Source organism: Macrotis lagotis, chromosome 8 (genome assembly GCF_037893015.1).
Source record: "Macrotis lagotis isolate mMagLag1 chromosome 8, bilby.v1.9.chrom.fasta, whole genome shotgun sequence".
In the NCBI taxonomy this organism is placed as follows: domain Eukaryota; kingdom Metazoa; phylum Chordata; class Mammalia; order Peramelemorphia; family Peramelidae; genus Macrotis; species Macrotis lagotis.
Genome location: NC_133665.1, coordinates 7,519,816 through 7,537,809, shown reverse-complemented (window position 1 = coordinate 7,537,809; position 17,994 = coordinate 7,519,816).

Sequence of the window (17,994 nt, the reverse complement as noted above, 5' to 3'; positions counted from 1 at the left end):
CTTTACAAGTCTTTATAGGTTCATCCATTTAGTGTTATTTGTCCCTTTAAGTATCACTAAAAGTTGGTTGTAATCATCTATTTTGACAAATCAAGGGAAGTTCTCTTTTATTTTTAAAGACATTCCCCAAGAAGACAGCAGTCCTCTCTGTTGCCCTTACCAAGTTGACAAATAATTGTCTTAGTCTCCCTGACACCAAGCACTGCTATTTTTTTCTTCTTTCCAAACCCTTATTGAATGATTTCTTACCTGACAGCACCTGTGATTCTACTTCATTATCCCTTGGAGGACAAGCAGCTGCTTCCTCTTCCTCAGAGCATATAATTCCCTCCTTTCTAGGGAATGGAGGGCATTTGACTGGGCTGAGTATAAGAACAAGGTTGGTGTGACATAAAACTGAAATGATTAGGTCAGAGTCAACTTGTAGAGTCTGAAGAATGAAAATAGTTCTTTAGAAATAAAGATTCTCGGGGGCATCTAGGTGGTGCAGTGGATAGAGCACCAGCCCTGGAGCCAGGACTACCTGAGTTCAAATCCAGTCTCAGACACTTAATAATTACCTAGCTATGTGGTCTTGGGCAAGCCACTTAATCCCATTTGCCTTGCAAAAAAAAAAAATCTTAAAAAAAAAAGAAATAAAGATTCTCACCACAAGTGCACTGAAGTATTACATTATATTACAATTAAAATAAAATTCAATTTCTGGCAAGTTTGACGTATAACTTTCCCTAAAAATCAAGGTCAGTTATTGGATAAAATCTGGTATATTTATATGGTGCCATCTAGAGAGGAGAGAAATAGAAGAAAAATTGTGATTGGAAGGTAAGATATAATATTGGGCCAGGGAGAAGAAGCAGTTATTTAGATATGACAGATTTGGGATGGGATGGAGCAAATTAACAAGATTTCAAAAGCCTTTTTAATGTCAGACATTCTGTTGGCAATTTGGTGAAGTTTATGGATCCCTTCTTAGAAAAATGGTTTTAAAATGCATAAATGAAATAACAAAACTTACAAAAGAAACCAATTCTGTTGAGTTAAAAAAATTTAAACCAAGGTCATAGATTTCAATTTAAGAGCCACTGCATTTAGAAAGTTACTGGATTAAGATTATCTAATGATTAGATCCCTATATCTAACAAAATCTACTCCATTATCCTTTTAGTCTTCTGATAGAATTTACTGTTGGAGGACAAGACCCCTAATGATATGTGGCCAGATGTAATAAAAGAGACTATTGGGTTAAGTTGAATGAGGCTCCACTGTAATTGTGAATGTTTTACCTTGAGAAGACTTGTTTTGGGGAGGCAGGGAATTGGGACTATTGTTCTCAAGTATTGTGGGATTTTTATCTAGAAGAGTTAGATTTCTCCACCCTGGACTCAGAGGACATAAGGAGAAAAAGTGGTTGAAAGTTTAAGTTAGTCATTAGAAGAAAGACAACAACGTTACATTCTACCAACAAACATTTAATTACATATATCTTTTCAGTTCCCTGATAGGTGCTTTGGATATAAAACATTGTATGAAATGGTACTTGCTGGCAAGAAGCTTGCATTCTAATGCGTCAGGAGAACAAGTATAGAAATATAAGCAGAATACAAAGAGAACAAATCCAAACAATTAGAGTTATATCAAAGGAGACTGCTACTATGGGTGGTGAGTTCCCCATACCTAGAGGCAATTAAGCCAAGTAGATAATCATGTCTGAAGTTACTGTTACCATTCAGTTGCAGATAGAATTAATGTCCCTTGAGATGATACAACTGATTTTGTTCCCCAGTTTAGGAATGAACAGATAAACTAAATGATAGTTGATCTCCAAATGTACCTCTAGTAGAAAAAGACTTTAATTCAACTTGTCCTTAGTTAAGAACTGGTTTTTTTTTAAATTGGCATATTAACATAGATCAATTCATTTGAAAAGGAACTGGAATGTGAAAATAGACTCCTAGACAGTAGACCTGATTATTCACATTTTTTGCTTTACAGAAATAATCTCACCCAAAGTTCATTTAAGTATTATATTATATTACATTACATTATATTACAACTAAAATAAGATTCAATTTATAGCAAGTTTGACCTATAACTTTCCCTAGAATTCAAGATTTGTCATTGGATAAAACTTGTGGGGAGGCTTCAGAGAGGCAGAGAATTACCAGTTTTGGTTTACTTTATGGGAGCCAAAAAGGAAATAATATTATAAAGGAAGGCAAGTTTTATGTCTAGTCACCTAAAGCATGATCCACCGTAATACTAGAGTCAAGATTTTAAAACCAGTGCAGTCATGTTCAATAGTTAAGTTATATGCTACCTTTTGGAAAATTTTTTTTTGAGGGGGTAGTATTTTGGCATCAAATACAGGATCTTTCCCCCCCCTTTGCATTCTGAACATGTTTAATTGGTGTGTTGTGTAATTAATTGCATGTCTGTTGCAATATGGTGTTTACTTTCAAAGCACTCTGGGCCATGTCAGTGATTAACCATTTTCTCTGATGTCTGTCTAAGCGCTAATTAAAAACAAATATGCTACACCTTTCATACAAAGACATAGGAAAAGCAAAGACTGGGGCTTTCTTTCCCTGGGTTTTCCTCACTGCATTAAACTCCACAAAACTGCTATTGGCTTAGGCAAAGCTAGTTTAACAGCTAAAGAATAAGAGTTGCCTGGGGGGTGGGGGTGGAGGGCGAGGGAGGGGATTAAAAAAATAGGTGGAGAATCATCTCTGCATGACTACACCAATAGCATCATCAGGGCATCCCCCCAAATGTATCCCTAAAGAAACAACCTGCGACCAATAAATCAGGGAGCTGGAAATCTTCTGCTTACTATAGGATTCTGCCAAACAATTATGCAGTGAAATGTTCTAATTGCACTTCGATTTTAATGTTAAAACCCATTTCCATAATTTCACTGGATCTTTACAACACAGTTTAATATTTGCCAATGAAGCAAATGAGCTGCTAGTAACATTCACAGATGGTTCATGTTTCCCATTAAGTCTGTGAGCTAAGATTTGCTTTTGTTTTCGTGTGTGTGTGTGTGTGTGTGTGTGTGTGTATGCTTGCGCATGCGGCCATGTTTGTATGTCTTTGTATATTTGGTAAAATGGTGATCAAAGGAGCACAAACTGAAAGCTTGCCCAAATTTGTAAATTGCGATCTCTAAATCCCTGCCTCACAAGCAAGTAGAAAACTCGGATTACTGAAATAATTGCTTCTTCCTCATACATGGAAAAACTTTAGGGAGTCACTCAAATAAGGAGAATCACATGAGATCTGTGCCCTCATGCAAGTCAAAGAACAGGATGCTTCAGGAATGAGGTATTGACTTGAATAGTTTGTGTGTATGTGTTCATAGCAGTGTGCAATCACATAAGTGCCTCAAAAACCACCCTTCATAAAGTCTAAGAATACTGTTAAAAAAAAGGAAAATATGACCTCTTTTGCTTGTCAGAAGCAGTAAAGAAGAAATATGAGAAAAGTCTAATTGAAAGATCACAGAAAGGAATGAGAAGTCTGAAGACCTGGGTTCTACATCAGGTCTAGACAAATTATGTAGCTTTTATGGGCTCCTGTTTCTTCATCTGTCAAATAAGACAATTGTGGTAGTCAATCTTATGAGGACCTCTCTGGCTATAGAATTCTCAGGTTCTCTGATTTGAAAGTCACCAAATTCACTTTAAGATAAATCTAGCAGGTAGTGGTAACCTTTCTCAATAAACACAAAATGAAGACTGCAGCCAAATAACTTGCTTTAAGCCTTATAGCAATTTCTACAACTCAGCCCTCCCAATTTCCAGCTAGACCATATTATCACCAGCCAGATCTGGGAGACAAGTCACTAGAGGTGACACTGGGTGTATTTCTTTGCCATATCATTGCCTATATGAACTCTTGACTCACCCAAAACCAAATATGTAGTATTTAAAGTTGCTTGTTTTCTGTCTCAGCAAGTTGCAGTGATTTCTCATATTTAATATTGCAGCAGGGTCTCAAATTCAACTTTTTGTTCATTTTTTTTAGTTGTGATGCCAAATGTGGAGTTTTCTTGGCAAATATACTAGTGTGGTTTGCCATTTTCTTCTCCAGTTCATTTAATAAGGGAGGAAACTGAGGCAAACAAGGTTAAGTGACTTGCCCATGGTCACATAGCTATAAATGTCTGAAGTCAAATTTGAATTTCCATCTTCCTGAACTCTACCTACTGTATCACCTAGCTGCCCTGTCAGTGACCAACCATTGACCAAGATTAACCCCCAAAGAAAAATGATTATTAAATAGAATAAATTTGATCTTAAGCTGACCATATCTAGATTGGGGGCAGCTTTATCATCAGAAAGTCTCACTTTTCTCTGAATTTCTCTTAAATTCTTTAAGTGTTATCTGGGAATCCTATATGGTGTGTGTGTGATATGATAAGGTCAAGTTTCTTTGAATACTTCTTAATTTTAAAAATATCTATATTTTAAATTTAATTCTAAATGAGTGATTTACATTTGAGGCCACTAGGTGGTGCCATAGTGAACAGAGGGCTGGACTTGGAGTCAGGAAGAATCCTCTTCCTGAGTTCAAATTTGACCTCGAACTCTTAATACCTGTGTGACCCTGAGCAAGTCATTTAACTTTGCCTCAGTTTCCTAATCTGTAAAATTGAACTGGAGAAGGAAGTAGCAAAGAAACCACTCCAATATTTTTGCCTAGAAGACCTTAAATGAGTTCATGAAAAGTTGGACATGACTAAAAAAAAATGACCAAACAGCAATTTACTTTTGAGACAAACACCATAGTTTAACCAAAATATCGTATGAATGAACTTTCTGTTCATTCTAATTGGGGCATTTGTTTTGGAATGGATCAGAAAATAAAGTTAATCAGCCCAATCCACTACTAATATTGAAGCCTCTAGTGCTGTTTGACTCTGGTTAGACATAAACATTGAATTATAGTGATGGAATAAAGAGAAGAAATTATCTAGTTGAAACCCCCTTCCTTTATTGTACAGAAAAGTTAACTGAAGCCCAAGGTCATACAATGAATTAGTGACATCTGGGACCTGCCAGTCATCTTGAGCCATCAGCAACTCTTGTGGATGTCCATCTCTAAGAGATCACTTCTTTTTCTGTTCTTAATTTTGATTTTATTCCTGTCCAGAATATTATCCTGAGTATTTATCCCTCTCTGAATCTTCTGTTTTGGAATTTGATTTTTTTAGGACCATGATGATTTTTGTATCTGTATTAATGGTGTTCAGTTCCCATCTTTTTGCAAAAATAGCATGGAGGTAATAGTTCAGAATCAAGCCTACAGTTCCAAGTTTGAAAAAATCCATAGCAAATGTTAAACCTGGTGCCAAATACCTAATGTGGTTATAGACTCTGAGATACAAGCATGTCATTGTGGTATTATTTGTCAAATAGCTTGGCTGAGCTATAGAGAGACATTTTCATTAGGCTTTGTTTAAAGTTATGTACTTGAGGAAAGGAGGAAAAAAGCATTCTGCACTAAAAGAGAGTCGTTTCTGTGATTATTTTTTTTCCTTCATTATTATTGGGGTGTATTTTTTGGCAAGTAAAGTATTTAATTAATCTACATGAAGTTTTAGTAAAACATAGCTGATTAGCATAGTAGTCTCTGTGCCTTTTTAATATAACAAATCTACTGAGAAATATCCTTAGTTAATGAGCTGTGTCATTTTGGGAAAGTTTGCCTTATAACTAATGTGTGAAAATAGCACAGCATTTTTCAGAATGTGGGTTTGTAGCCAAATAAATTCACTCTAGGTAAAAAACAGAAAAAAGTTACAATTCTTCAGCTTTCTACTCCTCTAGACTAGCCTTGGAAACATGGGGGCATCAAGCCAGCTTTTGGTTATGAGTCAATCGGTCCTCTTGTGATTATTCGGGTGTTGACAAAGCTGAATATTAAGAATTCCCCAAATGGTAAAGTGGTTGAAAATCTGAATAAAATTTTGGGACCTTTTCTCTTTGTGGACATTTCTCAGAACATGGCTGCTACCCCCATCAGGAGTAACTTAATTTACAGCCTAGGATAGAGAATAGAGCATGTGACCATTAGTCTTTGCCAGCCTAAGGATTGGATGCTTTCATTGGATAATGAAATTGAACTGAAACAAATAATGTTTTGTCTTTCATTCTCAAAGAAGACCAGGGAGGTGATGCCATGACAAGCATAAGAATTGGATTTGAATGAGGGGATACTATGCTAAGTCACCAGCCTCACTTTTTCCTCCAAAGCCATCTGGGTCCAGTGGCCAGATATGAATCAGGAGGACTAGAGATGGTGCTGTATGCCAAGCAATCAGGGTTAAATGACTTGCCCAAGGTCACATAGCTATTAAGTATCAGAGGCTGAATTCAAACTCTTGTCCTCCTGATTCCAAGGTCAGTGCTCTATCCACTGCTCCATCTCTAGTTGCCTCGCTGAAAAAAATAATACAGAGACTAAGGACTGGAACCGAAGGCGTTATCATTCAGTTTAGGGTTGGTTGCAAAACTATTTTAATGTTCTGGTTTTGTTCCCATACTAGTAATAGTTGTTGTTGTTGTTGTTGTTGTTGTTTGAAACAGAGATCCCAGTTAAAAATTGATTCATTTTGTGACTGTTTGTGTTTCTATAAAACAAACTGAAATAGAGCAAAAACTTGAAGTTCAAAAAGTATTATTTTTATCAGACCTGTGATTTTTGCTGAGAGAAGGTACACCCTCTCCCAATGAAGGTTGACAGTGCTCCGCAACTTAAGTCTCAAGAGAGTCACCCAGAGAATTTAGAGTTTAAGTGATTTGCCCAGGATGACACAGCCACTATTATAAAAAGGACTGTTTTTCCCTGTTGTCTTTCCAAAAGGGGGGAAAAGGGGGGGAGGGTTAAATATTTTTTTAGCTTCCTCTGATTTTTGTTGTTGTTGTATGGTTTAGTTTAAGACACTGATAGAGGCAATTAAACTCTTGCAAATAATAGAAAGTCTTTAATTCATGATCTTCTAGGTATTAATGCCTTTCTCAATATGAACTCAGATAGGGGACAGACTGTATTTTTCATCAACTTTCCCTCCTGGGTGGAATCTGATACACTACTCTTAGCAGTGAGGTTACAACTTGGTTATCAGCTGAAAGCTGTGGCATGAAAAAGCCCTGAAGATCCTGGGGTTCTAAATAGATGGTCCACACATTTGGGGATTCTGAGCAACATAGATCACACACACATACACACACACACACACACACACACACACACACACACACGGGGAGAGAGAGAGAGAGAGAGAGAGAGAGAGAGAGAGAGAGAGAGAGAGAGAGAGAGAGAGAGTTCTCTTTCGGCTTCACTGCATTTTCTTCTTTCTTCCGCTCAAGCCGACAGACAGTACATTCACAGAAACTGTGATCCCCAAACAGAGACATGGTTTCGATTAGGTTGGTGCTGAAATGCCTCAGGGCTTTTGATGGAGACTTTCATTTATTCAGCAGCAATGTGTTTTTCCCTTTCCAGTTTTTTTTTTCTATTACATTTGGAAATATGTCAGTAGAAAAACATTGCCCCCATGGAGAGACCTAGCAGGGAGTAGGAAAAAAAATGCCCAACTATTGAGCAGACAGGAAAGTTATTAGCACTTCCTCTCTTGCCTCTGAGGGTAGCCTGGATGGCATCAAATAGCTGTGGCTGTCCTGAATATTTCTGGGTGGATTTTTCTTGAGACTTTCAGACACCGAGGTTTTTATAAGGTCATAGTGAGATATCTTCTAGGACCTGTATAGTATTCACTAGAGTTGTATTCATAAAGAATTTCATATAGGGTCACAAATAGTTATGGGAAATAGGGAAGAGGGCCATGAACATATTTTAATAGAGCTTCAGATATGTTATGATGAAGGTCTAAATTTGAATCCTGAATTAACTATTTACTCATTCTATAATCTTGCCAAGGCATTTAACCTCTTAGTCTAAATTTTCTTATGTGTTAGTAGAGTAGGAATTTTACTGAGCAAACAAGTCAGTCAATAAATATTTATTAACTGCCTAATAGTCTAAGTATTAGGCATGCAAAAAAAAGGCTTTGCCCTCAAGAAGCTAGCAATCTAAGGAAGGATACAATAAGCAAACACATATGTATAAACAAATAAAGTTTATATAGGAAACATGAGAATAACAAAGGGAAGGCACTGGAATTAAGAGTCGTTAGAGAAAGTTTCCTCTAGAAGACAGGATTTTTAGCTAGGACTTAAAGGAAGCCAGGCAAGTCAGTAGATGGATATGAGTGACAGAGAAAACAGCTGGAGCTAAAAAATAGAGGGTCTTGTTTGTAGACAAGGTAGCAAGTATCACTGTATCTAAGTGTATGTGATGCAGAATAAAGTGGAAGTTTAGAAAGGTAAGAGGGGACTGGGTTATGAAGGTTATCAAGCTGAGGATTTTGTATTTGATCTGGAGGTGATAGAGAACTAGTGAACTCTATAGAGTCCTGATCCAAGCTGGTGTGTCTTGTTATCTGAATATACCTTTCAGCTGGGATGAGATGGATTTGCTGAGCAGAAGTTATCAGTTGGTAAGGGTTTTCATTTCTTCTAAGAATCTAGACATGATCCTTCCCAGGAGACCCTAGTCAATGAGTATATAATTGCCTGGCTTCTCTGGTAATCACTTCATACAAAGGAGGAAAGGGGAGGAAGGGAACAGATAGAAGACATGTACCTTGATTCTTCCTAGTACCTGAACCAAGAACAAAGATATCTGTGGAGGGATTACATGTTGTAATGACTGGTTTGCATTTATGATAGTCATGTCCTGACATTTCTCAATGCCAACATCAGGATAAACTGATGATGGGAGCAGTGATATTGAGAAATATGTAGAGTTGAGTGCTGACACACCCTGTGTTTTTGGCCCTCCCTTCAGGACAAAGGCCAGTGGGGAATGGTCTCACACTAAGCTGTACCAATGCCTCCTATTCCATTCTTTCTGCAGCCTATAAGTGTGATCTGGCATATATAGAAGATTTTAAATGAAAGAATATCTGGGCCTATGCTTGGCATCTTGGTCCCCTTCAGTTCTCCAAATGGACCTGCAACTTCTCAGTAGGTGACTTATAAAACACTAATAGCCAACATTGAAAGTGAAAGGTATAAAGACAGAATTAAAAATGAAACATTTGTGAGATTGTCCTGAAGTTAGGGAAAGACATAGCTGCCTGGTGGCTATGTTTCAGAGAGCGTGAATGATGTAGTCTACCCAGCTTTGAGATAAATAATTCACTTCTGTACTTGCAAAAAAAAAAAAAAGAAAGAAAAAATATTGCTTGTTGCTCCTCCCTATAGAATCATCCCCCTTTGATTCAGAGTGCCATTTGGCTAGAAATGGAACTGTGTAGAGTTTAGGGAATTCAACTTAAACATTTTGGCATCAGATTAAGTCTTGATTTAAAGTTTTATTTTTTAATATTTAAAGGATGAATGTTATTTTCATATGGCAAAGAAGCAGTGAGTAAACAAATAAAAAATTCATTAGAGATGGGCTGCTTGGCAGAGATGAAAGCTTGAAGCAATAGTTCAAGTTTCAAAAGACCAAAACCCAGTCACTGGGTCATTAGCAAAGCAGGAAGCAAAATTCAAAAAGGGAGGTATACTATTACTTAAGGAGGGCAATGTGACATAGACAGAAAGACTTGGTTTGAGAGTGATAAAACCTGTGTTCAAATTCTGACTCAGCTACTTCTTGGACAAGTCACTTAAACTTTCTAGGTCTGTTTCCTTATCTGTAAAATAGAAGGGGTTGAATGAGATGACCTCTGAGGGACTTTCAAGCTCCAAATTTTGTGACTATCTCAGTTCTGTCTATGTCACTCCAGAGTCCAGCATAATCCTTTGTGCATAGGAGATAATTTGAAAATGTTTGCTGATGGATGAATTGGCATTACAATTATTTATGTATATATGTTTTACAACCACTTCTAAACAGAAAACTTTTAATGGAAGGGATTGTTACATGTGGTAGTTGCTGATATGTATAGAGTCCTTTGGACTTTATAAAATACTTTGTGTTATCTCATTTAATCCTTATAGCTACCCTACAAAATATATATACATACATATATCAAAGCATATCTGATTTGACTGAAGTTGGGGGGTTAAAACCATGTCTATAATCTCAGATACTGTTGGAGGAGTGCAAACATTTTTTTCCTGACTTCATAGCTAGGACTCCCTGCTATTATGCTATCCTGCCTTTTTTTCATCCTGTTATCTGTCTATAGTGGGCCATATACATAGTCTTTCAGAGAAGATAGATACTTGATAATAAATGTTTGCTGAAAAAGTGAACAAAGTTAAATTCATACTATTTAAGTGTTTTTATTGTATTTTGTCTCCATTTTTATTTACTTCCAATAAAAGGGAAGTGGGGAATGAATAGTATAAGTCCCATTTTTGTATTTGATTTGGTCTTATGTTTTGCAGTTGGCAATACCAAACTTCCAGGTCTGTGATTCAATCCCAATAATAAAATTATTAAATAAAGTTGGCTGTTTTTGAGTTTTTTAGCCTCTTGACTAGATTTTAGATTTTAGATTTTAACCAAATATTGATCTTTCAAAACATATGACCTAAGAAAACACCTTCGTGTGAAATTCTCCAGTCTACCTTAAAGAAGGAGACCTGGTAGACTATAAGTTCCTAGAAGAAAGATTGAAAATCATAGAAGGGAATTGCAAGCTAATCATGGGTCAGTCTTGTACTGATTTTTCAAAAATGGGACAAGAACAGACTTTAAAATCTATATGCCAATAAATCTCATTTCTATTCCTGGTAAAACTCTAGAACCGATCATTGAAAAGAAAATTTATGAACATCTCGAACAGAAAAGTGATTATGAGAGTCAGTATGACCTTAAAGAATAGATCATGCCAAAATGATTTTTTTGATTTCCCCCCTTCTCCCTCATTTGGTGACTAGATCTTTCTATCTTGCCCAAGCTAAAGTACTGCAGCCATTCATATCTCAACTCCATAGTTGATAGGCATGCCAACTTTGGGTTAATTTATACTTCCTTAGGCAGCCTTGTGCCTTGCTCCCTTCTATAACCTCTGTTCTGGGGACTTATCAAATTGATGGGGGCAACTAGATGGTGAAGTGAATAATGTTGGACCTGGAGTCAGGAAAACTGGAGTCAGGAAAACTGCTAGTTCAAATCTGGCCTCACACTAGCTGGGTCTTCCTGGGCAAGTCACTTCACCCTATTTGCCTCAGTTTCTTCAACTGTAAAATGTGTTGGAGAAATAATTTCTGCCAAAAAATCTCAAATCAGGTCAAAAAGAGTCAGATATGACTGAAACAACTGAACAATATCCACCATCACCACTGCCATATTAGTAGTTAGTTCAGAACTTGATCAACTTTAACTCCTTACCAGCTTCAGCCTTCACAGTAGCAAAGACTAATCTATCTAATATTCTTGTGGAAAAGATATGAAATGAGTTAATTATACAATTAGATATTTATCTGTTTATACAAATATAATGAATTCAGTTGATTGGTTGATTATTTATAATGCTTCAATGACACTTGGTAGGAAGAGAAATCGAGTGGCCCAAGGATCTGCATTTCTACCTGTGCTCTTTAACATTGTTAACATTGTCTTGGATAAAAGAATAGATGTTTGCCCATCAAATTTGTAGGAAATACAAACCTAGAAGGGTTAGCTAATGTATTAGATCATCTCAGAATCCAAAAAAGTTCCAATAAGTTAAAGCTTTGAGCTAAATTTCAGATTCATTTCAATAGTGGCAAATGTACTCTTATATTTGGCTCAAAGACTTCCAAAGTGTAAGATGGAGAAACCAACTAGTCTAAAAGTGATCTGAGATTTTTAGTGGATTTACATCTTGACTTCAAACAAAGGGTGGATGACCACCTATCAGGCAAAGATTTCTTTCTAATATAGAATGGATGAGATATCTACCGAGGTCCTTCCCAACTCTGTGATTCTGAGACTAAACAGCCTAATAAAATTTCAGTGGGAAGATCTATCTGGTATTTGCACAAACTCCCCCAAGGCCTATCAAGCACCAGTCTTGAGTTGATCCAAGAATAAGCAATCACAGGGCTCCTATTAATTAAACAGATGACATTATTTATTAGCCATTAGTGAAAATGAGCACACATAGGAGTAGAAAGAAAAGTGCTGAATAAGGGAGGTATGCTATTAAGCCAATATCAATTGTGACATAATTGTGACAGGGTTGGTACATTTCAGTTCTACCAATTTAATATATTTGACTAATTTTGGACAGTTTGTCATTTATTTACACATGGTTCTTCTACTGCTATCCTTAACTCTAAAGCAATGGGATGGTACAAATAGAATTTTTTAAAGTTAAATTAATAATTTTGAAAAAAATGTCGTGTGTCTCTTTAAAAGAATTTTTGCTTGTTCTGTGTACTGAGTTATAATTACTGATTTAAGAGATGAATATTGTGAATAAACTGGATTTTTGATGCTTGGTACATATTTGGAAGCTAGCCAGGCTTGTAGTCAGAAATACCCAACTTCCTGATTTCAAATCTGACCTTAAATACATTAGCTGTGTGACCCTGGGCAAGTCATTTAATTGCTGTTTGCCTCAGTTTCCTCATCTGTAAAATGAGAGATCAAAATGGAAAATAACTCCAGTGTCTTTGCCAAGAAAATTTCAAATAGATTCACATAGAGTAGGACACAACTCAAAAACAACTGAACAGCTATAACTATGCAAATACATATATATGTTTATCATATATAAATATATATATATGATTTCAATGTATAGCTATCCCCTCCACTATCACAAATTATAAACCTTCTCTGTAGTATAGTTTTAAGTTAATTGTGACCAAAATCATATTAAAAGTCATTTCTTAGTCATGATTAGGGATTTAGCAAGTTGCTAGGAATGGGTCTCTTTGACCTTTGTAAGATTGGTCCTTGGTACAATACATGGAAATTATTCACTGGTAGGGTATTTGAAATCTCTTTAACTTCATAGGATCTGACAGAGCTTGTACCCTATTAATATAGATTTTGCAAAAGCCAGGGTAATGTCACAATGAGACACTGTTGTTGAATTTTAGTGTAAAGCCAGAAAAGGGCAAAAACAATAGATCTCTTTCACAGAGTTGCTGTGGAGATCAAGTGATAAAATGTAGTGCAATTTGTAAATCTTAAAGTACTATGTAAATGCTAGCTATTATTACTTTTAAATTTTCAGTTTAGATGATGTATTTGATATCCAAAATATATTTATACCTACAATATACATACATCCACATTAAATTTATAATTAGATTTGATATCTAAAATATACTATCTAAAATCCATATGTTATAAAATGTTGATATATAAATATATTTATCTATATTTGATATTAAAAATAGGTATTTGATCTTTATAAAGAGAATCTTTTAGCACTGATTCCTTTAGACAAGATGAATGTTAAAGGGTGGTTGTGTCAGTAATCTGTGGTAGAAATACTCTGTAGTAAAACTACATACAGAATAAGGTAAACAATAAGATTTTTCAAGATTTTGCCAGGGCAAGTTCTGGGTTGCAGGTGTGTGTGTGTATTTGTTTTGATTGCACTCTTACCTGGAATTTTTGCAGTTGAAAAAAACCCATTAGCAGCATTTCCTTCCCAAGTTTGGGCTCTTCATAGGCCACATGAAAGTCAAAAAATTTAGGGATCTTCCCATTGGATTCTATTATAGAACCAAAGCACTGAATATTTGACTCCATCACATGGAAACATTATATGCTAGGAACCCAGAAGAGTTTTATGCCCTCAAAAGTGTAGGTTCTAGTCTAATAATTATGAAGAGTATATGTATAAATGCTAGGTTTGTAATTATTATTTTCAAAATAAATGAAAACAATTATGGATATTGTTTTCTCCTTAGTTTAGCTGTTTTTTGGTTTATGGAGTATGAAGAGAGTGAGGGAAGTGGAAAAAAAATAGCCCTTCATCACATAAGAAGGAAGACTATCAAACTGACCTTCAATTATGATTCAGTAATGATTTTGCTTTTGTATATAAAAACCATAATTATTCTCTGGATCTCTCTAGATTTCAGAAAAGATAAATTTGTGAGATGTAGTGGTACAATCTGTAATCCTTATGATCTTTACTACTTGGGAAGATGAGGAGCACACTAAACCAATCAGATGTCAGCATTAAGTCCATCATTATTATTGCTAGGTTTCAGGATTATTCAAGTGACCCATGTTTATATGTCAGAAATTTTGGTAGTAAAGAAAAATCATACTTAGTTTCATGGCTCAAAGAATGTGAACTTTCTGAAGGTATGGACCCAGCATATACCAGGTGGTCACCAATTAGAAGTCAAAGCTGATCCTTTAAGCAAAAGTGGAGATCAACAATAGAAATACACCTTCAAGTAGGGTGATGTATGTCTAAATCTGCCCAATATGTCATCTTGTTACTGCATCTTATTCTCTAATAATCCTCTAATAATTCACTTTGAGATTTTGTTGTATTATGTCTAAATTTCTTTCTACAGGACAAAAAAAATATCTGCTAGATTTGTTTGTGTGAAATACTATCTTTTATCTAAGCCAAAGAGTGTACATGCACATATTTTTAGTGTTTCCTTAAGTTTTCCCAAATGATGATTAGTATGCAGCAAGCTAGGTAAGTCTGGGTTTGTCACAGGAGAATCATAAAAAGTGCCAGGAGAACAACTGTTCCCTTTCAAGAGAAAACAAACATCTTCCATAGAATACAAATAACATTAACAAGAAAGTTCAAATTTTACCAATAATTCTCAGAATTGCACAAAATGTGATATAAGGAATGAACCATCTTTGGAGAAGATCTGGGAGAATTAAGGAGAATCTTTGACAAGGCACAAGATTTTCATTCATTCAATTTTTTTTAATCAAATACTGCAATAATTTCTAAAGATCACAGGAGTGAAAATACCTGTTTTTCAATAAAATGACTGGGTTGCAACTCAGTTCCCAGGAAACAACTTTCAGAATTAATTAGTGGGAATATTAAAGAAACATTGCAATGAGAAGCAGAAATATATGTATAGATAATTTTGTGCTTATGTTTATATATTCTTTAGTGTTCTAATGCATAATCCAATAAAAACATGAATTACCAATGGCAATACATTGATAATTGTGGATTACGGTTTCCCAAAGAAGAACTATATATTTGTATGTATGTTCAGAGGAATAACTAAAGAAGAAAAAAATCTTGGCTGCAAGGGGGAAAACCTTTTCAGTAGTTTTTATTAGGGTGAAAGGTGGGACAGTCAAATTCCAATCATTGTTCTGCTGTCATAGTCCTAAGTGATAAAAAAAAATAATAATAATACTTGACCAAACCAAACTATCTTTTGATAGAGTATAGCAAACAAAGAAGCTTGATCACATCCTAAGAAGTTATGGTCCCCCTCTGTTTCATTCAAAAACTGTTTATTTTTAAAGTGGTTCTTTGATATTGGGAAACAGGGCTCAATTTCAAATCACTACGTGAAGCCACCAGAAATAATAGTACCATCCAATTAAATGGATAGTTACCCTGATGCAATTTGTATATTACAGACAAATTTTTTCCTCTACTTGAAAATTTCCATTCATCTAAATGGTTTCCTTAAGAAAGTATTAGAATCCTGGATCTGTTCCTTGATTCTCCTTTTCTCTTTCTCTTTGATTAATATTTTATTATCCCAGACATGGGAACTTTTTTTATTTTTGGTCTATAGAATTAGTGTATATCACATAGGATAAGTGTATTTTTATTTGGATAAACAAGTTAAAAAAAGTGAAATAAAAACAAGAAGGAAATAGATTGGATTCTCCCCCCACCACCACCACCATTGGTGACACCTGAGCTTAGCTCAATTTCTTAGGCAGCTGGAATTAGCTTCCTTTAATTCTTTGGAAAGGTAATTCACCAAAGGGAAAGTTATTGGCCTGAGGGTGAAAGCACCTGCAAAAAATGAGTCATTTCAAATCCTGGCCATGGATCTCCTGCAGAGAAGGGAGGAAAACAACATGCACGCAGTATTCCTATCTTCTTGGAGAGAATGCAGGTGCAATGGCATACCCCACTCATGTGTCTTTGCAAATATTTAAGAAACAGAAAAAAAGGCAAAATGACTCTGAACACCAACTGACATATACCTTTTCAGACTAAACTTTTATTTTTAATATTACAAACCAGTTTTCTTTATTCACAAACCACTGTAGTGATATAAACACTAATTTCTAAAGACAGATATACACATTTTCTGGGTTTGCAGATTTTTTTTGTTGTTTAGAAGTCACTATTATGCCACACATGGTATTAATTTTTCCCCATAATTCATAATATCAGTAGTTATTTATATAAGTGAAAACATTCCCAATATATACTGTAAAAAAAAACCTTTTTTCTTACATTTCAGACATACATTTTAAAATGACTTATTGGAGTCTTATAGGAGCTTTCTAAACAAAATATTCTGCATCATTGGTTGGCACCCACATCGTTTAAATAATTTTATTAAAACTACTTAAATCATGGGGGGAGTACATCTCATCAGTGGAAATCAAAATTGCAAATTAATTTGACTAATACTAACATATTTGTAATTTTTTGTGTGTGATTCCAAAAAAAGATGGCATTTCCATATAGTTTTCATTTGAAGCTACTTAGGGGAAAAAATTCCCCATTTTATTGTCCCAATTGGGATGCCTTAGCATTTTGGTAAATTTAATTTTTTAAAATTATCCAGACCACTTGTCTTCTCACACATTTGGTTTTTACAGTGGAGGAATGAGCATGTCATATAAGATCTATATCATTCCCCAACTGGTGGAAATTAATGTCATTTACCCTTTTTTTGTTCAATAACATCTTTCTCTTTTTTGAGATAGTTTATTTTCAGTCTTAGATATCAATGCTACAGAAACTTTGTTTTCAAATCTTTGTGAAACTTTATTGATGGTTTATTGTCCAACTGATCATACTGCATGCACATACGATGACAAGAGGAAGCTGGATCACAAACACTTTTTTTTGTTTTTTGTTTTTTGTTTTTTGTTAAAGCAGAGTTGTTATAGCAAGTTGGCAGGTTCACAGCGGTGAGTTGATAACTTAGTAAAGTGCATGCCCTGAGGCATGCACTAGTACACATGAGAATATAACTATTAGCAGCAAAACTGAAGTGGGACAGTTTCCTGCTTTATTTACTTAAATACAAAAAACAGGAAGACCCGTGACAAACACCCCAACTCAGGTTAACTTGTAAACAGGACAACATGGAGAGAGTCCAAACATATGCACAGACAAACTGCAAGTTTTTCAACTGTGTTTGAATCTGCCACCTTGGCCCCTTCCCCAGGTTAAGTAGATGAGCTTCCAAGCAACCCGGGTGAATGTCACTTTCGTGCATGATGCTCTAGGAGAAGGTGACCCTATTTTTGCTCCCATTTGAAATTTGCTGGGCCTAACGAACTAAAAAGGTATTGGTTTGATTTTGGGGAGTGGGGTAGGAGGTGGAGGGGTATGGAAGGGAGGGGACAGGTTTGTCACGGATTGAAAAATTGCAGATTGTTTACACGACACAGTCATGTTTTCAAAAAGTACCAAGCTGATGAAAATACCATGATTATCTCTACTCAATGATTGCAATACTTGTAAAATGCTTATATAAATTTTGAATATGATTATCATGTAATTCCATAAAAATGATACGTCTGTCTCTAACAGTTGTTCTACTAGGCTAAATCTAAAGCTTCATAGGCTGTGTTTCTAGAACTTAACAACTCCACTGCACAGATGTAAATTTTATACATTTTTTTTTACTGGTACAAAGAATTTAAGTTTTTATTACTTTCTTTTTTGGAAAAAAAGAAAAAAATAGAAACAGTGCTTTTTTCACCTTTTTATTAATGTTTTCCCTCCCATAATATAAAAGTCAGCAATGATATCAA